This window comes from Patagioenas fasciata, chromosome W (genome assembly GCF_037038585.1).
Source record: "Patagioenas fasciata isolate bPatFas1 chromosome W, bPatFas1.hap1, whole genome shotgun sequence".
NCBI lineage: Eukaryota > Metazoa > Chordata > Aves > Columbiformes > Columbidae > Patagioenas > Patagioenas fasciata.
Genome location: NC_092559.1, coordinates 47813958 through 47840065, shown reverse-complemented (window position 1 = coordinate 47840065; position 26108 = coordinate 47813958).

Below are 26108 nucleotides of genomic sequence, written 5' to 3'. Positions count from 1 at the left end.
CAGGTTCTATCAGGATTTGTTGGGCCTACCTGAAACTGGGAGAGCCTACCAGGGCATGACAGAGCCCGACAGATTAAGACAAAGCTTGACAGACCCCAGCAGAACCTGAGAATGCCTGACAGACCCCGACAGAGTGTTACAGGGTCTGACAAATCCTGACAGAGCCCATCAAGGCCTGACAGCAAACTATAGAGTCCAGCAAGACCTGACAGAGGCTGACAAAGCGTGTCAGAGCCTGAAAGATCTCAACAAAGCATTACAGAGGACGACAGAGCCTGACACAGCTTGACAGAGCAAGATGATGTGTGGAAATTACTTTACAACCTGTAAGATTGCAAAGAGTTATGTTTATTTACACGGTGTCGGATGCATGGGGAATCATTTCACCTAATATGTGTGTAAATTTACAGTACGTCTGAGCTTGGTTAAATGCAGTAAAGTGTTACATATTCATGAAAGTTTTAGGAACACCTATACATATTCATAACCTGTCCTTGAGAAGGCGGTTCTTATTGCAATGAGTTCCGGGACACTCCACCTCCGGTTTCCCCTGGTTGCTACTGCACAGTGATCATGAACCCAGGTCCTCTTTCTCTGTACACGGTCGCCTTTGGTCCAGTGTGATGAGTTGCTTAGGACTCAGACTGCTGAGCTGGTTAAAACTGGCATATCTCCTGTCCTGTTCTCAAGTTTTTGTAATCTAGTTCACCCAAGGATGCACCAAGGATGCATCCAAGTGTTATTATCTTTGCAAGGTGTCAGCAAAGTCCTGTTTCTCGTACAATAAGTTGCACAAAGCTAAGCAAGGCTAAGCAATAGGGATGCTGGTTAAAGGGTTAGCTTTCTAAGTGTTAACTCTTTAAGTCTTTAAGTGTTAATTAGTTAATTGTTAATTCCCAGTATCATTTTCCCCTTTTCTAAGAGGTTAGTAAATTTTTTTACAAATGTGATGATTCTTTATCTATGTTTTTTCTGGCCACAGGTAAGAAGGCTACTTCTACTTGAGAAAACCCATCTCTGTCCTTAAACATTTTATCCTTAAAATTTTTGTCGAGCTCTTTCTGGCTCTGTCGTGCTTTGTCGGCTGTGTCAGGCCCTACTGGAATATATAGTTCGCGTTCAGATGCTGTTAGGCACAGTCAGGCCCTGTCGGGCTCTGTCGGGCTTCGTCAGGCTTTCTCAGGTTCTGTTGGGCTCTGTCAAGCTTTGACAAATCTGTCGGGCTCTCTCATGCCCTGGAGGGTTCTCTAAGTTTCTGGCAGGCTCTGCCAGGCCCTGTGTGGCACAGTCTGGCTTTGTCAGACCCTGTGAGATTGTGTAGTGCTCTGTCAAGGTGTGACACATCTTGAGAGAGCCTAACAGATCTCGACAGAACCTGACAGAGCCTGATAGGGCCCAACAAAGCTTGAAAGAGTCCAAAAGCACCCAATGGAGCCTGACAGGGCTTGAAAATATCCAAAAGAGCCCCACAAAACCCGACAAAGCCCTACTGGACTCTATAGTTTTCTGTCAGGTGCTGTCGGGATTTGTCGGGCCCTGTCAGACCCTGTTGGGCTCTGTCAGGCCCTGTTGGGCTCTGTCAGGCTTTGTTGGGCCCTGTCAGGCTTTGTTGGGTCCTGTCCTGCTCTATCAGGCCTTGTCACGTCCTGTCAGTATCTGTCGGGCTTTGTTGGGCCCTGTTGTGCTCTGTCAGACCCTGTTGAGTTCTGTTGGCCTCTATAAGACCCTGTTGGACTCTGTTGGGCTTTGCTGAGCTCTGTTGGTCTCTCTCGGGTTTTGTTGGGTTCTGTGTGGCTCTTACATGCTCTGACAGTTCGTGGCAAGCTCTTTTGGGTTCTGTAAGGATCTGTCAGGCTCTGTCAAGCTCTGTTGCACTTTTTTTGGGCCCTGTCGTGCTCTGTAGGGCTCTGTCAAACCCTGTCGAGTTTTGTAAGGCTCTTTCAGGCCCTCTTGGTCTCGTTGTGGCTTTGTCGAGATCTGTGTGTCTCTTGGGCTCTGTCAGGCTCTGTCAAGATCTGTCAAGCTTTTTTGTGCTCTTTCTGCCCTACCAGGCTTTTTCAGGCTCTGTAAAGTCCTGTCGTGCTCTGTCAGGTCTTGCCAGGCTCTGTTTGGTTCTGTTGGGCTTTGTCAGGCTTTTTCGTACCCTGTCGAGCTCTGCCAGGCTCTGGCATGCCATGGTGGACTCTGTCAATCTTTGCCGAGCTGTGTTGGGCTCTGTCAGGTTTTGTCGGGTTCTGTGTGGTACTTGCACTCTCTGTCAGTTCCTGGCAAGCTCTGTCAGGTTCTGACGGTATCTGTCAGGTTCTGTCAAGCTCTGTTGGGCTTTGCTGGGCCCTGTCATGCTCTTTCAGGCCCTGCCGGGTTCTGTCAAAATCTGTCAGGATTTGTTTGGCTTTCTCCGGCTTTGTCAGGCTCTTTTGTGATGTCTCAGGCCGATCAGACTATGTCGAGCTTTTTTGGAACATGTAAGGCACTTTTAATCTGTGTTATGCCTTGTCAGGCTCTGTCGGGTCTTGTCAAGCTCTGTCCAGGTCTTTTAAGCCTTTATGGGCTCTGTCTATCTATGTCGGACTCTCTAGGGTATTTTCAGGCTGTGATCGGCTCTACCAGGCTTAGTCGGCTTCTGTCTGACTCTGTGGGGCCTACTTGAGCTCTGTCAGGTTTTGTTGGGCTCTGTCAGGCCCTGTAAAGTGTTGTTGGACAGTATTGAGCTTTGTTGGGCTTTTTGGATCCCTATTGGGCTTTGTCGGTCTCAGTTGGGCTTTGACAGCTTCTGTCAGGACCTGTGGGGCTCTGTAAGCCCCTTTCAGGCTCTGTCGGTCTCTATTGAGATCTTTCTGCCTCTGTAGGTCTCTGTCAGGCTTTGTCAGGCTCTTTCAATCCCTGTCGGGCTCTGTCAGGCTTTGTCAGGCATTGTTGCCCTTATTCAAGCTTTGTGGGGCTCTGTCAGGTTTTGTTGGGCTGTGTAAGAGTTTTTTGGGTTCTGTCAGGCTTTCTCAGTTTTTGTTGGGCTCTGGAAAGCTTTGTCAAAGTCTGTTAGGCTCTGTCATGCTCTCTCATGCTCTGGTTGGGTGTCTCAGTTTCAGGTAGGTTCTTTCATGCCCTGTCATGCTCTTTCAGGCTCTGTCATGCCTTATCTGGCTCTGTTGGGCCTTGTCGAGCTTTGTTGGGCACTATCGGGCATAGTTGGGCTCTGTCAATTCCTGTCAGGTTCTATGTGGCTCTCTCAATCTGTGTCAAGCCCTGTCAGGCTCTGTAATGCTTTGTTGAGCTCTTTTAGTCTCTGTCACACTTTGTCAGCCTCTGTCAGGTTCTGCCAGGCTCTATCATTCCCTGTCAGGTGCTGCCAGGATTTACCAAACCCTGTTGAGCTGAGTTGGTCTTTGGCAGGCCCCTTCATGTTCTGTAAGGCTTTGGTAAGCTCTGTCAAGCTTTGTCAAGCTCTGTTGGGCTCTTTCTCATTTTTTCGGGCTCTCTCGGGATTTTTTGGGCTCTGTCAGGCTCTGTTGGGCTCTGTCATGCCCATGAAGGGTCTCTCAATTTCTGGTGTTCTCTGTTAGGATGTGTCGTGCTTTGTCAGGTTCTGTCGGGATCTGTAAGGCTCTGTCAAGACGTGTTAGGCCCTGTCAGGCTCTTTCAAGCTCTGTTTAGTGCTGTCGGGCTCTGTTGAGATCTGTAAGGCTCTTTCAAGCTGTGTCAGGCCCTGTTGCAAGGGCGAAAAATCATGGACTCCACACAATCCAATATGAATTCAAGCAAAGCCTCCTTATTTACGCAGTTATTTCCTGATCACGCGTCCACGCTCCAAGCATGCATTAGGTGATTGGATATTGTCCATGTTCACGAGCTGTCCACGCGCCTGAATCTCACTGCTAATAGGCCTGTTGATTTACATCTTGTTGAGGCCCTGTTATTGTAGAACTGCCTCACTCCCACAGCAGCTCCTGTTTTCAGCTTTTTGAAGCAGCCTTGAAATTCTTTTGGGCCTGGCTAGTTCAGAAATAAATCTCCATCTAATAGAAACCCATTCACACAACAACCTCAAGAAAATCCCTCAAATTTCCCACAATTCCCCTTTTTTGTTTTTGAACCAGCCAGACCTTGTTTAAAACGCATGGAATCATCTTTGAAATACACTGCAGCATACAACATATGATTAGTAACAATGATTACAGTTACATATAGTGCAGCTAACCCTTACGTAATAAGATCAAACAACTGCCCACTTATTCCCAAGCTTTTAAACCATTTGTCAAACCTTAATTCTACTATGACAATCTCATTAATGTGTTGATTTAGTTTGTCTAAAGTACTATGAATAGATCCAGAATGATAAAACAAGTTAATACAACATCTTTCTCTTAAATTCATCACAACCATGTCCTTACGATAACAACAAAAATCTATAGCAACATGATTTTGAAGTGTAACATGCCTAATTAAATTTGTATCTACTAAAATCCCACACAATGCTAAAAAAAAATAGCATTAGTCTATTTTACTAACCAGCATCCTAATTTATTAAGCGTAGTCAAAGCCTGTGCTGTGCAATTTCCATGTCCTCAGTGCACTGACTCTGTTTTTTTGGTGATTCTTCTTCCAGGGGAGGTGCAGACGGTTCCACTATCGGCACCTCTTCTGGGAGTGAATACTTTGGCTAGTTCAGAAATAAATCTCCATCTAATAGGAAACCATCCACACAACAACCTCAAGAAAATCCCTCAAATCTCCCACACCCTGTCAGGCTCTGTAATGCTTTGTTGAGCTCTTTCAGTCTCTGTTGCACTTTGTCAGCCTCTGTCAGGTCTTGTCAGGCTCTATCGTTTGCTATCAGGCGCTGTCAGGATTTGTCAAACTCTGTTGAGCTGTGTTGGTCTCTGGCAGGCCCTATCATGCTCTTTAAGGTCCTGGAGGGCTACGTCAAGCTTTGCTGAGATCTGTTGGGCTCTGTCGGTTTCTGTCAGGATCTGTCAGGCCCTGTCAGGCTCAGTCAGAATCTGTCATGCTCTGGCGGGCTCTCTGTTTCTGGTAAGCTCTGTTAGGGCCTGCCGTGCTCTGTCAGTCCCTATCAGGCTCTTTCAGACCCTGTTATGCTCTTTCAGGCTCTGTCATGCTTTATCTGGCTCTGTTGGGTCTTTCGAGCTTTGACGGTCACTCTTGGGCTTAGTTGGGCTCTGTCAATTCATGTCAGGTTCTGTTGGGCTCTTTCAAGATCTGTCTGGACCTGTGAGGCTCTGGCGAGATCTGTAAGGCTCTGTCAAGCTATGTTAGGCCCTGTCAGGCTCTGTAATGCTTTGTTGAGTTCTTTCAGACTCTGTTGCGCTTTGTCCAACTCTGTGAGGTCCTGCCAGGCTTGATCATTCGCTATCAGACGCTGTCCGGATTAGTCGAACCCTGTTGAGCTCTGTTGGTCTCTAGCAGATCTGTTCATGCTCTGTAAGGCCCTGGTGGGCTTCGTCAAGCCTCGTCATGCTCTGTTGAGCTCTGTTTGGTTTTGTCGAGCTCTGTTGGGTTTTTTCGGGCTCTCTCAGGCTCTTGCAGGCTCTGTCAGTCCCTGGTGGGCTCTGTCGAGTTCTGTAAGGATCTGTCAGGCCCTGTCAGCTTCTGAAAGAGCTCAACAACACCCAATGGAGCCTGACAGAGCTCGACAATATGTAACAGAGCCCGACAAAACCCAACAGAGCCCTACAGACCCTGACATGACCTGACAGAGCCTGAAAGACCTTGAGAAAGCATAACAGAGCCTGACAAAGCCTGAATAAGGGCAAGAAAGGCCTACAATGGCTGACAAAGTCTGACAGAGCCCGACAGGGATCGAAAAAATCTGATGAAGTCGAACAGAATGCAACAGAGCCTGACAAGGCCTGACAGAGCATGACAGGGCTTTACAGAGCCTGAAAAAGTCTGGTAGGTCAGAAAGAGCCCAAAAAAGCTCCACAGAGCCTGACAGAAACCGAGAGAGATGGACAGATCTTGACAAAGCCACACAGAGACCGACAGGGCCTGAAACAGCCTGACAAAATTTGACAGGGATTGACAGAGTCCTACAGAGCCCAACAGAGCCTTACAGATCATGACAGACACTGACAGAGCCCTAAAAGGGGCTTACAGAGCCCCCCAGAGTCAGAGAGAAGCCAAAAAAGCCTGATAGAGACCATCTGTTAGAGCGAATAAAGGACTCAGCGTTCCGATACAATGTGAATCACACAAAGCCATTTATTACAGAAACAAGCCTCCTTATATATGCAACTATTTTCTGATCACACGTTCACGCTCCAAACATGCATTCACTGATTGGATATCATCTATGTTCATGAACTGTCCACGCGCTGGAGTCTCACTGCTGACAGAATCTTTGATTTTTGACATGTTGATGCCCTGTTATTGCAGAACTGCCTCACCCCCACAGCAGGTCCTGTTTTCAACTTTCTAAGTTGGCCTTGAAATTCCTTTGGGCCTGGCTAGTTCAATAACAAATCTCCATCTAAGAAAAGTCCACCCACAACCATCACAGTCCGAAAATGCTGTAGAGAGCCCGACATAGACAGACAGAGCACGTCACGTCGTAAAAGACTTTGAGAGAACTTCACAAGGTCTGACAGAGCCTGACAGTGCATGACACAGATTGACAGTTCCCTAAATGCCCCAAAAAAGCCCAACAAACCTGATATGGTTCGTCAGATCACAAGAGAGACTAACAAAGCCTGAGAAAGCCCAACAGATCCCGACAGATCCTGACAGACCCCGACAGACCCCGACAGGACCTGACAGAACACGACAGTGCCCAACAAAGACGAACAGAGCTTAACAGGGCCTGACAGATTCTGACAGAACATGACAGATCCTGACAGAACCCGGTAGAGCCTGCCAGGAAGTGAAAGAGACTGATAGGGCCTGACAAAGTGTGGAGGGGTTTCTGTTTGATGGAGATCTGTAGTTGAACCAGCTAGGCTCAAAAGAGTTTCCAGGCCAACTTAGAAAGCTGAAAATAGGACCTGCCATGGGAGAGAAGCAATTCTACAATAACAAGACCTCAACATGACGTAAATCAATGGACCTATCAGCAATACGACTTCAGCACATGGACAGCTCATGAACATAGATGATATCCAATTAGTGAATGCATGCTTGGAGCGTGGATGCATGATCAGTGAATAGTTGCATATATAAGGAGGCTTGTTTCTGTAATAAATGGCTTTGCGTGATTCGCACTGAATCGGAAAGCTGAGTCCTTTATTGTTCCAACAAATGGTGACCCCGACGGGATATTCTGAATGGTGGGAAAGGGGGTGCACCTGGGGACTCAGGTCATACAAATAATTATGATGCTAGAAAGTATTGGCGAGAATGTGCACTGTTCCGAACCCCCCTGTTATTAATGATTCTCCAGCACCGTTCAAGTCCATGTTATCTGATGACTCAGAAGAGGATGAAGGTTTGTAGTATTTTCTTAAAAAGTTAAAGGAGTGTGTGTGAGTTGCACCGAGATCAGATAAAAACCATGAAAGACTCAAGCAAAATTAGACCTGTGCAATGTAACAGCTATAGATCATTTAGGACAGAACAATGGGGATTCGTTGAAAGGGGCAGGTATCCCACAGCTCATGGAACAGACACTAATTGACACACCACCATTACAGGCGTTATTAGTTTCTGAAATCCTGAGGCAGTCAGCAGACCTTGCATATCAAGCTATGATAAAGGTGCCTGAAACCAACAAAGCAGTCAAATCATTTGCAACCATTAATCAGGGTCCCAATGAGAATTACATGCAATTTATTGACCATCTTCAAGAGGCCATCAATAAGCAGGTTGAAAACTTAGAAGCTAAGGAAGCACTGGTGTTGAAATTAGCAGTAGAGAATGCTAATGTTGGCTATCAACATGTTATTTGTGAGTTTTACAGTACATATTAAGTGCTTCTGTGTATTGCCTCTCTGAAAATCAAGCAGCTTGTCAGGAATGTGAGTTCACTGTTTTAATAGTTGTTTTTAAGTGCGCCGTAAAACCTTCTCCCCACTTGTGCTGCAAGCAGCCCTGTGCTTCCCCACCTCCTTCCCTCTTCTCAAAGTTTTTATTTATGAGATGGGGTCAGGAATGATTGTTTTCAGTTGTGTTCCTAAGAAATCAGTAGTGGGAGGTGTTTTAGAACATAGGAAAGCACTCAGAATTATGAGGAAGGAAGATCTTGTTAAATATTGAAATCAGTGTTGGCTGCTGTATAAGTTAAATGATTGGGAAAAGTGTCCGGAGAATAGAATCTTGAAGTATAACACTTTGTTGCAATTAATGTTGTTTTTAAGGTGAGAAGAGCAGGACAAAATAAATCTCTACAAGAGATCATTAAATCATTTCAGACAGTTTTACAAGCGGAACGGTTTGAACTTCAACAAGCTGAGAGAGCGTTAACTGATAACACACAGGTCAGAAAACTTGTTAAAGTCTGCAAGATGCTTTCCTTATTAACCTCTTTTCTTTGTGGGTATCTGTTTAAGCATGTTGCACTTTTGGTAGGTGTTTGTTGTATGGTACAATAAGTTCACAGAATGTTAAATCATGAGAATCCATTGACTCAAAATGTGCATTTTGTGATAATACAAAAGATCATGAGTAATTTAGCTCTTTACTGCCTGAATGTGATAGTAAAATTGTTGTCTGTAATAGCTGTTATTTTTCTCTCTTGCATGCTAGCTGTATTCCAGTATCCGGACTTGCGCAACTCTGTGATAGGCTGTCTCTCATCTTGGTGCACTAAACTTGACTCTTTTGTATGCACAATAGGTAAAGAATCCTGGTTTTGGGATAACAGCTGTAGCACACCGGATGAGACACTAATAAAATCCTTGCCTGGTCCAACTCACTGTGGTGGCGGGGGGGTGGGTGCTGGCTGGGCTCCAGCGCGCACTGACCTGTTTTGTCAGGGAGACCCAGCGGTACCTCTGCCTGGCTAAGCAGTAAGCAGTCCAAAGATGCAATGCAAAAATTGAAATATTTTCTTGAATAAGTGTAACTGTGATCTATCTGCATATTTGAACTTGGTATTTGGTTTTCATATCTGAGCTCAGTATTTTAATTTGCATATTTATATATTTGGTACCAAAAGAATTTTTTTTGGGGAGATAATTACAAAATGGGAAACGGTTCCACTGCTAAAATACCACCTTGCTCCCCCTTAGGATGCATCCTTATACATTAGAGTTATTGCTCATGTCGTTATCTAATAATTTTGAGACCAGAAAATAATTTAAGCTGTTAAACTTTGATTTGCATTTAATTTATGTGCTAGTTGGAGGTATGGGAAAGAAAACTAAATGCTATGATGGATGTGAACTTGGATGAGGTTGTATTTAAAAGTTGCTAGAATATGAACTGATTTGGATTTAGGAAAGTGGAATAACGGATTGATGTTTAGTATGCTGGGTTTTGACATCTGTAAATTTTTAAAGGTAAATGAAGCTAAGGAATGTAACTATTGCTGAGCTACTTGGAATTGCATATAGAGTGTATTATGGTTGGAATGAAATGGGAAAACAAAAAAGCAAAATAGCCTGTGTTGTACAGTTTGAATATAAGTTTCAGGCCTGTGTCAAGCTGCAAGATAAACTCAGCTCATTGTAACTGAGGAGTTTGCCAGAGCCTACCACTTCGTACCAGCGATTATGCCACCTGCGTGGCCTTGGTTACATCTGAACTGCAGCAAGAAGAGAACGAAAAAGAAAAAAAAAAAAAATGAAAAACCTGGCTGCCTGCTTTCAAGGTGGTGAAAGGGGGGTTTTCTTCCCCCCCTCTCTGCACCGATGTTGTGATACTGAATGGAGAAGCCTGAGGGTGAAATTTAAAGGCATCCCTAGCAGATCCGTAGTTCTAATGAAACTGGGAAATTAAACTAAAAATGTATTAATAGACTTATTCTGTGGTAACTAGTTGTAAAAGACCTCTTAGTAAATTCACTGTGCTAGTTTTTGGGATCATGGGAGAGAATGAAAGAAAGGCCATTTTTTGAGAACAATGGAATGCCAAATTTGGAACTAAGTTTTACCATAGGAATTATTGTATTTACCAGAAAGCCCTATCCCTCTCTTGGGTCAAGATTTGTTAAGTAAATTCTAAGCTCAAATAACATTTTCTGAGAATTCTGTTTAGTTGCATGTCCTACAAGAAGCTGCTTGGATGGTGCAGGTCTTCTTGCTGCAAGTGAGAAATCTCCAAGGAAATTTCAAATGCTGTATTTTCACTAGTATGAACAGCCAATGTTTTGATAAAGCAAACACTACACTGATAGAACTGAAACAGGACTTCTATCCGGTAAGGGAAAACAATATCCAATAAATATGACAGCCAAAATGGAGTTAGAAACTTGGATGAATAAATTTATGACAACCTTACAGGCTGACTGCATTCGATTGGACTTGCAGATTTGTCTGTTTATAGCTACAACATAGAAACAACCTGTGGCTATTGTGAGACAGTATGATAAGACTGCTAAAATGATATACCGATTGTTACTCTGATCAAGAAAATGCAGGTTATGAATTTAAGTCTTAATAGGCCATGATCCTTTTGTCATATATGTACCATTTGTGAAATCTGATTTTGATTTTTTATTTGCAATCTACATCCCTGTAAATTGCACTAGCTGATTTTCTTAACAGCACAGCTTTTGGCATGCATAAATGTAAATTGATGCAGAACCTGCAAGTCTTTAACATCATGTCACAGACCATACGTGTATCTTGTCTGATCCTGCATACTTGCACAGTTTTTCTTGATGGTTCTGGGAAGTCTTATAAAGCTGTAGGGGTCTGGAATGAAGATAACAACTGGTATCATTCTGTAAAAATTATTGAAGGTTCAACCCAATTAGCAGAACTTGGCGCAACTTTACTTAGAGCATTTTAAGGAGGAACCTCTAAATTTGATTTGTGATTCTGAGTATGTAGTCAAGGTCCAATGCACGTATTTGATTCCAAACTATTTTTTTGGTTGTTTTGTTTTCTTTAAAACAAACAAACAAAAAGGGGGAAGTGACTGCACTACTCCACATGACAGACTGAGCAAAGCATTATATGTTTTGAACTTTTTACGCTTCCCACAGTGGTTTGATATTCCACCTATGATTTACCATGGAACAAGTTTAAAAGGCCATCTGACGGACCTTAGGGAAAATCAATGTCAGGTCAAAGTGCGCAATGGTATTGCTGGTGAATGGGAAGGTCCTTTCCAATTAATAACTTTGGGAAAAGGTTATGTTTATGTCATTACAGGCTGAGAATCAAAGCGGATTCCCGCAAAATGGATTAAGCCATGGCTGAATAAAGACAACAAAGATTCAAGAGATGCAGATGGACAGGAGAGAGATAAGTTGTGAGGACTGTTTCAGATGTAAACCATGGATTCTAATTCAGTGTTATAGATGCTCACAGCCCTGGTGGTCTAGAAGCCTATTAGCAAGCAGGTGGTTTACCTTCTATGGAGAATGGCAATTTGAGCAAACAGCAGGTGAGTCAAAAGGGCAATATTACATTTAGATAATTAATACGAAGATGAGGTAAAATTATGAGACATTCCTACCATAGCATCTATTGCACTCTTTCTCCCTGATCCAGCAGCTGGTAAAGCTTTAGGAGACATATCAAAGTTAAGCTGTTGGTCTCTTAAATAGGTTAGTCTAACTTCTGAGATACTAACTCAATTAATAGTAGTTGTTGATGGTATTAGGCATGCTACTCTACAAAATCACACAGTTATAGATCTTTTAACTCTAGGTCATGGTTGTGAAGAATTCGAGAGAATGTATTGTATTAACTTGTCTGATCATTCTGAATCTATTCATAGTACTTTAGACAAACTAAAACAGCATGTTAAGAAGATTGTCATAGTAGAATTAGGGTTTGACAAATGGTTTACAAATTTGGGAATAGGTGGGTACTTGTTTGGTGTTATTAAATAAGGTTTAACTGCGTTATATGTAATTGTAATTATGTTGTTAATCATGTATTGCATATTGCAGTGTATTTCAAAGATGATTCAGCGTGCTGTAAATAAGGCCCGGCTGGTTCAAGAACAAAAAGGGGGAATTGTGGAGGGGTTTCTGTTAGATTGAGATCTGTAGTTGAACCAGTTAGACTCAAAGGAATTTCAAGGCCACCTCGGAAAGCTGAAAACAGGACCTGCCGTGGGAGAGAAGCAGTTCTGCGATAACAAGGCCTCAACATGACGTAAATCAACGGACCTATCAGCAGTGAGAATTCAGCGCGTGGACAGCTAGTGAACATAGATGATATCCAATTAGTGAATGCATGCTTGGAGCGTGGACGCGTGATCAGAGAATAGTTGCATATATAAGAAGGCTTGTTTCTGTAGTAAATGGCTTTGCGTGATTCACATTGAATTGGAAGGCTGAGTCCTTTATCGTTCCAACAACAAAGGATGACAGGGCCTAACAGAGCCTACCAGAAACTGAGAGATCCCGCAAGGGCATCACAGAACCTGACAGATTTTGACAAAGCTGTACAGAGTCCAACAGAACCTGAGAAAGCCTGACAGAGCCTGACACAGTCTCACAAGGCTAGACAAATCCCGACAGTACCTTACAGTGAACTACAGAGTCCAGTAGGACCTAAGAGAGGCTGACAAAATGCGACAGAGCCTGAAGGAGTTCAACAAAGCACGGCAGAGCATGACAGGGCCTGACACAGCTTGACAGAGCCTTACAGATCTCAACACAACCTGGCAGAGGCCTAGCAGGCCCCACAGAGTCAGACTTTGTTAGGCCCTGGCGTGCTCTGTCAGTCCCTGTCAGGTTCTATCAAGTTCTGTCATGATATGTCAGGTCTTGTCATGCTCTCTCAGGCTTTGTTGGGCCCTGGCGTGCTCTGTCAAACCCTGTCAGGTTCTCTCAGGATCTATCGGGCTCTGATTGGTTTTCTCAGGCTTTGTCAGGCTCTGTCATGATCTGTTGGGCCATATCAGGCTGTGTCAGGCTTTTTTGGGCCATATAGGGCACTGTCAATCCGTGTTCTGCTTTGTCAGCCTCTGTCAAGCTCCTTTGGGCTCTTTCTGCCCTACCAGGCTTTTGCAGACTTTGTAAAGCCTTGTGGTGCTCTGTCTGGCCTTGCCTTGCACCCGGCATGTTTTCAGCCTCTGTCAGGTCCCGCCAGGCTCTATCATTCACTATCAGGTGCTGTCAGGATTTGTCGAACCCTGTTGAGCTGTTTTGGGCTCTGGCAGGCCCTGTCATGCTATGTCAAGCCCTGGTGAGCTCTGTCAAGCTTTGTTGAGCTCTGTTGGGCTTTGTCAGGTATTGTGCGGCTCTATCAGGTATTGTGGGGCTCTGTCAGGCTCTGTAAGGCTCTGCTGGGCTTTCTCGGGTTCAATCAGTCTCTTTCAGGTGATGTCAGGATTTGTAGGGCTCGGTCACGATCTGTCAGGCTCTGTAGAGCTCTGTCAATCCCTGTCAGGTTTTGTCAGGCTCTCTCAGGTCCTGTCGGTCTCTGTGTAACTTTGACGAGATCTGTCGGTCTCTCTCAGGCTCTGTCAATCTCTGTCGAGCTCTGTCAAGCTTTTTTAGGCTCTTTCTGCCTGAACAGGCTTTCTCAGGCTCTGTAAAGAGGCTCTGTAAAGCCCTGTCAGGCTCTGTCAGGCTCTGTAGGGCTCTGTCAATCCCTGCCAGGTTTTGTCTGGCTGTTTCAGGTGCTGTTGGTCTCTGCGTGGCTTTGTTGAGATCTGTCGGTCTGTCGCAGGCTCTGTCAGGTGTTGTCAGTCTCTGCAAAGCTCATTTGGGCTCTTTCTGCCCTACCAGGCTTTTTCAGGTTCTGTAAAACCCTGTCATACTCTGTCAGGCCATGTCAGGCTCTGTCAGGCTTTGTCAGATGTTCTGAGGCTTTCTTGCCATTATTCAGGCCCTTTCGTGCTCTGTAATTTTTTGTTGAGCTTGTTCAGGCTCATTCGCACTTTTTCAGTCTCTGTCAGGTCCTGCTGGGCTCTATCATTCGCTTTCAGGCCTTGTCAGGATTTGTCGAACCCTGTTGAGCTGTGTTGGTCTCTGGCAGGCCCGTTTGTGCTCTGTAAGGCCATGGTAGGCTCTGTCAAGATTGGTCGAGCTCTGTTGGGCTCTGTCGAGTTTTGTCAGGATCTGTCAGTCCCTTGTGGACTCCGTCAGTCCCTGGCGGGCTCTGTTGAGTTCTTTCAGGATCTGTCAGGACCTGTCTAGTTCTTTCAGGATCTGTCAGGATCTGCTGGGCTTTATCAGGCTTTTTCGGGCTCTGTTGTGGTCACACGGGCCATATCAGTCTTTGTCGGGCTCTTTTTGGGGCATGTAGGGCACTTTCAATCTGTGTCACGCGCTGCCAGGCTCTGTCAAGCTCCTTTGGGCTATTTCTGCCCTACCAGGCTTTGTCATGCACTGCAAAGCCCTGTCATGCTCTGTCTGGCCCTGTCAGGCTCTGTAATGCTTTGTTGAGCTCTTTCAGTCTCTGTCACATTTGTCAACCTCTGTCAGGTCCTCCCAGACCAGGCACTGTCAGGATATGTCGAACCCCGTTGAGCTATGTTGGTCTCTGGCAGGCCTGTTCATGCTCTGTCAGTTCCTGGCAGGCTCTGTCGAGTTCTGTCACGATCTGTCAGGCCCTGTCAGGTTCTATCAAGGTCTGTTGGGGTTTGTTGGGCCCTGTTGTGCTCTGTCAGGCCCTGTCGGGTTCTGTCAGAATCTTTCGGGATCTGTTGGGATTTCTTAGGCTTTGTTGGGTTCTGTGGTGACCTCTCGGGCCATATCAGGGTTTGTCGAGCTTTTTTGAGGCATGTAGGGCACTGTCAATCTCTGTCATGCCTTGTCGTGCTCTGTCAGGCCTTGTTAAGCTCTGTTGGGCTTTGTTGGGCTTTTTGGATCCCTGTCGGGTTTTGTCGGTCCCCGTCGGGCTTTGATGGTCTCTGTCTGGACCTGTGGGGCTCTGTAATTTTCTTTCAGGCTCTGATGGTCTCTGACATGATCTGTCAGGCTCTGTTGAGCTTTATCAGCCTCTTTTGATCCCTGTCAGGCTCTGTCAGACTTTGTGAGTCTTTGTCAGGCTTTCTTGCCCTTATTCAGGCTTTGTCGGGCTCTGTCATGCTTTCCCAGGGTCTATCGAGGTCTGTCAGGCCCTGTCGATCTTTGTCTGGCTTTGTCAGTAACTGTCAGTCTCTCTTGGGCTCTGTCAAGCTTTTTTGGCCTCTTTCTGCTTGAACAGGCTTTTTCAGACTATATAAAGCACTGCCATGCTCTGTCAGGCCTTGTCAGGCTCTGTCAGGTTCTGTTGGACTTTGTCAGACTCTTTCAATCCCTGTCGGGTTCTGTCAGGCTTTATCAGGCTTTGTCTAGCTTTCTTGCCCTTAGTCAGCTTTGTGGGGCTCTGTTGGGCTTTCTCGTGGTCTGTTAGGCTCTGTCAGGCGATGTCAGGATTTGTAGGGCTCTGTCGGGTTTTGTCGGGCTCCGTTGGGTAGTGTCGGGCTCTGTCAGGCTCCATTGGGCGCTGTTGAGCTCTTTCAAGCTTTTTGGGCCCTGTTGGGCTGTCAGGTTCTGTCGTGCTCTTTAATGCTTTGTTGAGATCTTTCAGGTTCTTTTGTGTATTGTTGACCTTGTCAGGCCCTGATGGAATTAGCTGTTAGCTGTCAGATGCTGTCAGGAATTGTCGAACCCCATCGAGTTCTGTCGGGCACAGTCAGGCCCTGTTGGGCTCTGTTGGGCTTTGTCAAGCTCTTTTGGGCCCTGTCAGGTTTTGTTGGGCTGTGTCAGGCTTTGTCGGGCTCTGCTGGGCTTTCCCGGGTTCAATCAGGCTCTGTCAGGTCTTGTCAGGATTTGTAGGGCTCTGTAAAGTTTTTCAGAGTCTTTTGGGCTTTGTCAGGCTCTGTCAGGCTCTGTAGGGCTCTGTCAATCCTTGTCAGGTTTTGTCAGGCTCTTTCAGGCTCTGTCAGGCTCTGTGTGGCTTTGTCGAGGTCTGTTGGTCTGTCTCAAGTTCCGTAAGGTGCTGTCGGTCTCTGTCAAGATCCTTTGGGCTCTTTCTGCCCTACCAGTCTTTTTGAAGCTCTGTAAAGCCATGTCATGCTCTGTCAGGCCTTGTCAGGCTCTGTCAGTGTTTGTAAGGCTTTTTCATGCTTTCTTGCACTTATTCAAGCTTTGTCAGGCACTGTCGGGTTTTGTCAGGCTCTGTTGGGTATTTTCAATGTCTCGCAGGCTCCATTGGGTACTGTTGGGCTCTTTCAAGCTTTTTCAGGCCCTGTTGGGCTCTGTCATGTTCTGTCAGGATCTGTAAGGCTCTCTCAAGCTGTGTCAGGTGCAGTTGTGCTCTGTAATGCTTTGTTGAGCTCTTTCAGGCTCTGTCGCACTTTGTCAACCTCTGTCAGGTCCTCCTAGACTCTATAGTTTGCTGATATATGCTATCAGGTTTTGTTGGACCCTATCGAGTTCTGTCGGGCTCTGTCAGGCTTTGTGAGACTGTGTCGAGCTCTGTCAATCTTTGTCAAAGTCTCTTGGGCTCTGTCATGGCCTGTCTTGCTCTGTCAAGGTCTGTAAGACTCTGTAAAGCTGTGTCAGGCTTTGTCAGGCTCTGTAATGCTTTGTTGAGCTCTTTTAGTGTCTGTCACACTTTGTCAGCCTCTATCAGGTCCTGCTGGGATCTATCATTCACTATCAGGTGCTATCAGGATTTGTCAAACCCTGTTGAGCTGTGTTGGGCTCTGTCAGGCCCTGGTGGGCTCTGTCTTGCTTTATCGAGCTCTGTTGGTGTCTGACATGCTCTGTCAGACCCTGTCGGGTTCTGTCAGGATCTGTGAAAATCTGTTGGGATTTCTCAGGCTTTGACGGGCTCTGTCATGATCTGTCAGGCCATATCAGGATTTGACAGGATTTTTGGGGCATGTAAGGGGCTGTCAATCTGTGTCATGCTCTGTCAGGCCTTTTCAAGCTCTGTCCTGGTCTTATAGGCTGTGAAGGACTCTGTCAGGCCCTATCGAGCTTTTTCAGACCTTGTCATACTCTTTCGAGGTCATTGTCAGGCCTTATCAGCTCTGTCAGGCCACATCAGGCTTTGTCAGGCTATCTTGCCCTTATTTAGGATTTGTTGGGCTCTGTTGGGCTTTCTGGAGGTCTAGCGGGCTCTATTAGGCCACGTCCAGGTTTGTAGAGCTCTGCTGTGTTTTGTCAGGCTCTGTTGGGTATTGTCAAGCTCTGTCAGGCTGCACTGGGCACTGTTTGGCTCTTTCAAGCTTTGTTGGGCCCTGTCAAACTCTGTCAGGCTGCACTGGGCACTGTTTGGCTCTTTCAAGCTTTGTTGGGCCCTGTCAAACTCTGTCAGGTTCTGTCAGGATCTGTTAGGCCTTGTCGAGCTCTGTCAGAACCTGATAGAACCTGACAGAATCTGAGAAAGCCTGACAGAGCCCAACCGGGCCTGACAGATCCTGACAGAACTCCACAGGGCCTGACAGAGAACACCAAGGCCCAGCAAAGCTCGAGAGATAGACAGCACCCTACATGCCCCAAAAAAAAACACAGACAAAGCCTGATATGGCCTGACAGAACATGAAAAAGCCCGATAAAGTTTGAGAAAGCCCAACATTTTTCGACACATCCTGACAGAACTTGACAGGGCCTGACAGAATACGACGGAGCCCAACAAAGCTCGACAAATCTTGACAGAGCCCACTAGGGGCTGATTGAGCACGACAGGGTCTGCCAGAGCCCAACACAGCACAACAGGGTTCAAAAAATCCTGACAGCGTCTGATAGTGAATGACAGAGACCAGCAGGACCTGACAGAGGCTGACAAAGTGCGACAGAGACTAAAAGAGCTCAACAAAGCATTACAGAGCCTGACAGGGCCTGGCACAGCTTGACAGAGCCCGACAGGGCCAGACAGAGCTTGAAAGAGTCGAAGAGAGTCGGACAGGAATGGACAGAGCCCAACTAAACCCGACAGTATCCGACAAAGTTCAACAAGGCCCCACAGAGCCAGATAAGGCATGACAGAGCCCGAAAGAGTATGACAGGGGCTGAAGGATCCTGATAGGGACTGACAGAGCATGACAGGGCCTAACAGAGCCCACTAGAAACTCAGCCCGCCACAGCATGACAGAACTTGACTGGGCCTAACAGAGGCTGACAGAACCCAACAGAGCCCAACAGAGCCCAACAGAGCTCGACAAAGCTTGACAGAGCCCACCAGGGCCTGACAAAGCACGACAGGGCCTTACAGATCTTGATAGAGCCCGACAGGGCCAAACAGAGCTTGAAAGATCCCGACAGAACCTGACAAGAATTGGCAGAGCTCAACTAAGCCTGACAGTGCCCGACAAAGCTCAAAAGACCCAAGAGAGCCTGAAAGACCATGACAGAGGCTGAAAGAGCATGATAGGGCCTGAAAGAGCCCTATAGGGCCTGACAGAGCTTGACAGGGTCTAACAGAGACTACCAGAAACTGAGAGAGCCTGCCAGGGCATGACAGAGTCCGAGAGAGCTTGACGGGGCCTGACAAATCCCCACAGCACCTCACAGTGAACTATAGAGTCCAGTAGTGCCTGAAAGCGCCGGACAAAGCGCGATAGAGCCTGAAACAGCTCAACAAAGCATTACAGAGCACAACAGGGCCTGACACTGCTTGAGAGAGCCTTACAGATCCCAAAAGAACCTGACAAAGACCAACAGAGCCCAGCAAAGCTTGAAAGAGCCCAACAGTTCCTAAGGGAGCTTGAAAAAACTCGACAATAGACAACAGAGCCTGACAGAGCCTGAATAAGGGCAAGAAAGCCTGAAAAAGACTGACAAGGCCTGACAGAGCATGACAGGGCTTTACAGAGCCTGACAAATCCTGGTAGGGCAGAAAGAGCCCAAAGGAGCTTGACAGAGAATGACAGCACCTAACAGAGCCTGAGACAAATCAACAGATCACAACAAAGCCTCACAGAGACTGACAAAGCATGAAAGAGCCTGACAAAACCTGACAAAGATTGACAGAGCCCTACAGAGCCTGACAACGTCCAACAGAGCCCAACAAACTCAACAGAGCCTGATCAAACCCGAGAAAGCCCAGCAGAGCCTGACAGAGCCTGATAGAGCCTAACAATACATGACAGAGCCCAACAGAGCTCGATAAAGCTTGACAGAGCCAATCAGGCCTTGAAACAGCATTATAGGGCCTACCAGAGCCCAACACAGCTCAACAGGGTCTGACAAATCCTGACAGCGCCTGATAGTGAACAATAGAACCTGGCAGGACATGACAGAGACTGACAAAGTGCGACACAGACTAAAAAAGCTCAACAAAGCATTACAGAGTGTGACAGGGCCTGACACAGCTTGACAGAGCCTTACAGAACTCGACAGAGTACAACAGGGCTAAGCAGAACTTGAAAGAGCCCTACAGGGCCTAACACATCTTGACAGAGCCTTACAGATCGCAACTGAACCTGACAGAGCCCGACAAAGCCCAACAAAGCTTGAAAGAGCCAAAAAGTGCCTAGTCATGCACTGTCAGGCCCTGTCAGGTTCTTTCATGATCTGTAGGGTTTTGTTGGGCCCTGTTGTGCTCTGTCAAGCAATGTCAGGATTTGTCATCATCTGTCGGGTTCTGTTGGGCGTTCTGCAGCGTTGTCGGGCTCTGTTATCTCTCCACCATATAAGCCGATGTCGGGCTATTTTGGGATATGTAGGGCACTGTTAATCTGTGTCATACCCGGTCAGGCTCTGTCAGTCTCTGTCTGGCTCTGTAGGGCTCTGTGAATCTCTGTCAGGTTTTGTCAGCCTCTTTCATGCCCTGTTGGTCTCTGTGTGGCTTTCCTGAGATCTGTCGGTCGGTCTCAGGCTCTGTCAGGTGCTGTCGGTCTCTGTCAAGCTCCTTTGATCTCTTTCTGCCCTACCAGGCTTTGTCAGGCTCTATAAAGCCCTGTCAGGCCTTGTCAGGCTCTGTATGGCTCTGTCAGGCTTTGTCAGGCTCTGTCAGGCTCTGTCAGGCTTTGTCAGGCTTTCTTGCCATTATTCAGGCTTTGTCCAGCTCTGTCAGGTTTTGTCGGGCTCTTTTAGGTGTTATCGATGTCTTTCAGGCTGCATTGGGCACTGTTGGGCTCCTTCAAGCTTTTTTGAGCCCTGTGGGCTCAGTCAGGTTCTGTCGTGATATGTAAGGCTCTCTCAAGCTGTGTCAGGCCCTGTTGTGCTCTGTCAAGCTTTGATGAGCTTTTTCAGGCTCTGTCACGCATTGTCCGCCCTTGTCAGGCCCTGCTACACTCCCTAGTTCACTGTCAGGTGCTCTGGGCATTTGTCAGGTCCTGTCGAGTTCTGTGTGGCTCTGTCAGGCCCTGTTGGGCTCTATCAGATTTGACGGCCCCTGTAAGACTTTTTTGGGCTTTGCAAGGTGTCAGCGAACTCCTGTTTCTCACACAAGAAGTTACACAGAGCAAAGGAAGGCTAGGCAATAGTGATGGGGGTTAAAGGGTTAGCTTTCTAAGTGTTAGCTCTTTAAGTCAAGTGATAGTTCTTTAAGTGTTAATTAGTTAATTGTTAATTCCCTGTATCATTCCCCCTTTTCTAAGAGGTTAGTAAATTCTTTTACTAAGGTGATGATTCTTTATCTATGTTTTCTCTGGCCACAGGTAAGAAGGCTACTTCGACCTGAGAAAACGCATCTCTATCCTTAAACAGATTTTTAATGTTAATGCAAAAGTCAGGCTCCCGGTGTTTGTCCGCTGCACTGCTTAGCTCTTTTGGGGCAGCCGGAGACCATATGACTGGTGCTCCAGCAGAAACGGCATCTTCTGGGCTGCAACAGGAGCTTGCATTCTTTGGCATGGTGATCCCGCTCACTGCAGCTGTAGCATTTGTCTTCTCTTTTGGCTTTCATTTTGCTGAGGTAGTAAGTGCCGCACGGGTCGGTCACCCAGAAGGACCAAAAGGACCAAAGGGAACAAAAGGTCACCCAGAAGGTCCAGAAGGACCAAAACATGGCAAGGTGGACAGAACGTAATTTCTTTGATAGAATTTCAAAAAGGTTTTGGTTAATTACTACCAACTTAAAACTCTCTTTTGCAGAAGTGGGCAATGTAATATATATACTCTGGTTGGTTTGCTTCCAAAGGACCAATTTAAAGCGTCCCCCCATGGTTTTATTCAGATCTTGCCCATGCCAATTTTCATCCCACCCATGTGCTAAGGCTATGACCATAAGAAATACAATTTTCCAGGTTGCACCTGGGTTACCCTTCATGGTGCTTTGCAGGCTTTCTTCACTCTAGAATGATGGATCCGGGCGTTCTGTTCTTTTATCTTGATAGCAGTGAAAGATGGCAGGAGGACTTGAAATGGACCTTCCTATTGTGGTTCCAAAGTCTTTTTCTGCAAGAGACTTCGCATACACATCATCTCCCAGTTGGATGTTATATACTGGCCCATCCAAACCTCTACTCCGAGTTCCAAACACGTTTCCCAATTTTGTTAAATTGTTTACCCAATGCTACCATCTAAGAAGTCATAATTTTGTGCCCTTCTTGTGCAGACATCCCCTTCTGTACACTATAGGGTCTCCCACACAGGGTTTCAAAAGGACTCAACCCTTCCTTTGCCCTTGGCCTTGTTTGCATATGGAAGAGGGCCAAAGGCAAAGATTGAGGCCAAGCCAAATTTGCCTCCTGCTCCAATTTTACAATTTGTTTTTTAATTAGGTGATTGTTTTTTTTTGTTTTTTTTTTTTTTCCTACCTGGCCACTGCATTGAGGATGATAAGGGGTATGTAGTTTCTAGTCTATTCCCAAGTGCTGACTGATTTGCTGCACAACTTTTGAAATAAAATGTGGTCCTTTATCAGAGGATATAACAGCTGGAACTCCAAACCTTGGTATTATTTCTTGTGCCAATGTTTTAGGTACCTCCCGAGCTTTTGCTGTTCTGGTATGCAGTGCTTCTGACCAACCTAAAAAGATATCACAGGTCCCTTTCCTTTCCCAATTTGACCCATTTCTGGCTTGGGTATATTCTTAGGATTAGCCTGGAGGCTAAGATTGCATTGCTGTGCTTCTTCTCCCCAATGTCTCTTTCTGTGCTCTTCCCTTACTAAAGGCCAAACTAAACAGGAGGTAACAAGAGGTTTTCCCTCTGGGATGTGAGCCCACCCTTCCTCATTATATGATTTCTCTAAATCTATAATATGTTTTCAGTCTTCCTTAGTATATTCTGTCTTACCATCTAAAAGATCTGTCCGTCAGAGACTAGGGCACTTTCTACTTTGACCTTTTGCTGAGTCGCCAGTTTTGCCTCTCTGTCCACCAGCTCATTTCCTTTTTCTAATTCCGAGCTCACTTTCTGGTGTGCCTTGATATCCATGATTGCCACCTTCTTAGGAAGTTGAGCTGCCAATATTTCTTCTGCGTGTTTGATATGTTTGCCTTGAGAGTTCAAGTGTCCTTTTTCTTTCCAAATTTCTCTGTACACATGCACGACCCGGAAAGCATACTTAGAGTTTTACCCTGAGCTAGCTCCAAAGCATGAAAAAGGGCGATTATTTCTGCCTTTTGTGCTGAAGTACTTCTATGCAGATGTCTAGGTTTAAGGCAAGATGACAATAAACCGTGGCAGACGCTCTCTGTTACCCCCTTTACCTCCTGCCACCCCTTTCCTTTAGACTGGAAAGATGATAGGAAAGATAAGGAGAAAGGAAGAGAGACTTAGACTTCAAGTTGGAAGTTTCTAAAGGCTTTTACTAATGCTACTAATAAATAGAGAATATATATACAAAATATACAAAACCAATCTTGAGTGCTCGATGTGGAGTTGGTGTCACTCCAGCAGCGTCGGAGCTGGGTGTGCGGAGCTGGCATGGCTCCATCAGGTGCAGCTCAGGCCCCAGGAAGTCATGGGCGGGACTTCACAGCAAACCAGAAACTGGTTGCATGAATGCAGGGCCTGAGGCCGGTAGATCACAGGCAGACAGACAGGGTCCTCTCTAGATGCCCGCCATGGTCGAAGAGCTTGACCCTCGTGATCACTCTCTTATATAGGGGGTATGACGATTATGGGATGGAATACTTCACTCGGTCAGTTCTAGTCACCTGTTCCATCCACCCCTCCTCAAACACACCCCTCTCATGATGGAAAGTGGGAAAACTTATCAGTCTTTCTTGGTTACCATAGTAATAAATCTAAACACGAGCTTCTTCAGCATTCCGTTGGTCTTCTTATCAGCACCGAGTACAGCATCTTAGGAAAAAATATGCAGGCTAAAACTCAGAAACCTACAGCCACCTAGAAGAACTTAGCTGAAAGAAAAATCACTAAAAGAGAACTGGTCTTGTTTTTAACAAAATCAGGACAGCAGACGTCCAGATTCCATTACTTAATGACTATAGCATAACGAGTATGCCTTTCACTGTTCAGGATATTGCTACTTTCATCCATAAAGCAGTTCTCAGTGTTTTCCATAGGATTGTCCTTTAGATCTGCTTGACTGGAGTATGTTGCTTCAATGATGAACAGATTCTGCAACTTTACCACTGAGGACTGACAATGTTAGTGAGGATGATTTAGCCTGATATTTGAGAAATCTTTGTGGGGAAAGCCAATGTCACCCTTTTGCTTCTAGAACTGTAGACACTGTGTGGGATACTAGCACAGTCATTTTCTGACCCATGGTAAATTTCCAGGTCTCCTGTATGTTCAGTACCACTGCTGTAACTGCCTGTAGGCATCCAGGCTACTCCTTTGCAGTTGCGTCTCATTGTTTGGAGAAATAGGCCGCTGCTCGTCAGTACGGACCAAGATCCTGTGCCAGTATACCCAAGGCTATTCCCTGCTTCTCGTGAGGGAATAGAAAAAATGGTTTACTCACATCTGAGACTCCCAAAGCAGACGCTGTCATGAAAGCCTTACCAAGTTCTTCAAAGGCTCATGTAGCTCCTTTATTCCATTGCAGGTATTTCTGATCTGTGACTGCTAGTACATACAATGGCTTGACAAACAATCCATAATTATAAATCCACAACTGTCACCACTCTTTCATACCCAAAAAGGTCCGTAATTCTTTTACAGTTTGAGGCTTTCGAGTTTTGCATATAGCCTCCTTTTGAGCCTGTCCCAAGGTCCTCTGCCCTGTACTAATTTCATAGCCCAAAGAAGTTACTTTTTGCTCTATCATCTGGGCTTTCTTCTGTGATACCAAATATCCTTGGAGCTCCCAAAAGTTCAGTAAACTTACAGTTCAGGTTGTGCGTGTCTTCTGTGTCCTGGCAGCAATCAAAATGTCATCCCTATATTGTTGCATCTGTCCTTCATCAGATGGGGCTTCTCAAGATTCAACAGTAAACCAAATCAAATTAAAGTTAATACAGTCAGAAAGGTGTATGGGTTTGCTACCACTGGGTAGAGGTTCTTTGTTATTCTGTTTATAACCCGATTTGTATGAAGTTCTCTATTACCGGCCGAAGTCCTTCTCTGTCCTCCCTTTTCTAAGGGCATTGTTTTATCCTTACTGGCTTTTCTCCTTCTTTGATTTTTACCTCAACAGGCGAAGCCTTTTTGCCCTTCCAGGTACATCAGTAGCCCATACCCTGGGATACACTTGGTTCACGGCTTCTTCATTAAACTTACCTTCTGTGGGAACAGTTGCTAAAAGCAAGCCTGTTATTTTCATATATTGCTGATCATTTACCTCCAGAGTAATTTCTCCTTTTTCAAATCCGATTACTGCATCCATTTGTTCCAACAGAATTCTCCCCAAAATAGGTTTCAGGGAATTTGGCATACATAACCATTTATAAATGCCTACTTGTTTACCCAATTTGTGTTTCAAAGGTTCACAAAAATACGCCCTTTCACTTTGGCCAGTGGCTCCCTTTACCTACTATGTAATCGTTATTTATTGGCAATCCACCAAAAATTCCACTTGTTTCTGTTCATTCCAAGTTCCCAGCAGTCTTTTTCAAAACTTACTACTGTCTGTTTCTCTCTCTGCCTACTTCTTCTGTACCTTCCCCAACATGCATTTACCCAATATACAGTGATGTCTCTCTAAAGGCTTTCAAAGCCTTCCGACCTCTTCAGTTCCCTACTTTCTTATACTTTCGACGATCTTCCTTTTCCCTGTTACTAAATACTCTCCAAGCTTCATCTAACAATATTTCCAAATTTTTACTTTCTGTTCCCCTCAGCTTCTATAACTTCTCTAGGGGAGCTCAGACTATTTTGGGTGTCAGGCTACCCTGAGAGGCATATGGCTTGTCCTCCCCTGCCTCCTTCCCCCTCTGCTGCTTCTAGCAGCATGTTTTTGTTTATTTGTTTGGTTTTTAATTTCTCTCCTTGCTACAGTTTAGACACACTCAAGGCCACACCGATGGTGGAGGTTGCGTTTATCTTACAGCTTGGCACAGACCTGTAATTTATGTTACAACACAGGCCTGTGATATTTCGCTTTCTTGTTTTTCCATTTAATTCCAGTCATAATAGACTTCATATGCAATTCCAATTAGCTCAACAATAGTTACATTCCTCATTCCCATTTTCCTTTTGCAAATGTCAGAAAAACAACATATTAAACATAAGTCCATTATTTCTGTTTTCCTAGATCCAATTCAGTTCATATTCTAGCCACTTTCAAACCACTCTTAAATACAATCTCCCAAGCTCACATCCATCAGAACATTTAGTTTGTTCTTTTTCCATATCTCCGACTAGCACATCAGTTCAATATGGATCAGAGTTCAACAACTTAAATCTTTTTGTGGTCTCAAAATTTTTAGATAATAATAAAAGGAAATTAACTTAAAGTACTGTATCTCATCCTATTTTCCAAGTTCTGCAGAACAACATTTAATTGCCACTAATTGATATAACCCCACATTCAAACCACAAGTGAATCCAATATTGTTTCAAACTTTCTTTTATCGGGATTCCCCACTAAGTTACTCCAGGCTCCATTGGGTGCTTTTGGGCTCTTTCGAGCTTTGTTGGGCTCTGTCGAGCTCTGTAAAGTTCTGTCGGGATCTGTAAGGCTCTGTCAAGCTGTGTCAGGCCCTGTTGTGCTCTGTAATGATTTGATGAGCTCTTTCAGGCTCTGTTGTCCTTTGTCAGACTCTGTCAGGTCCTACCAGGCTCTATCGTTTGC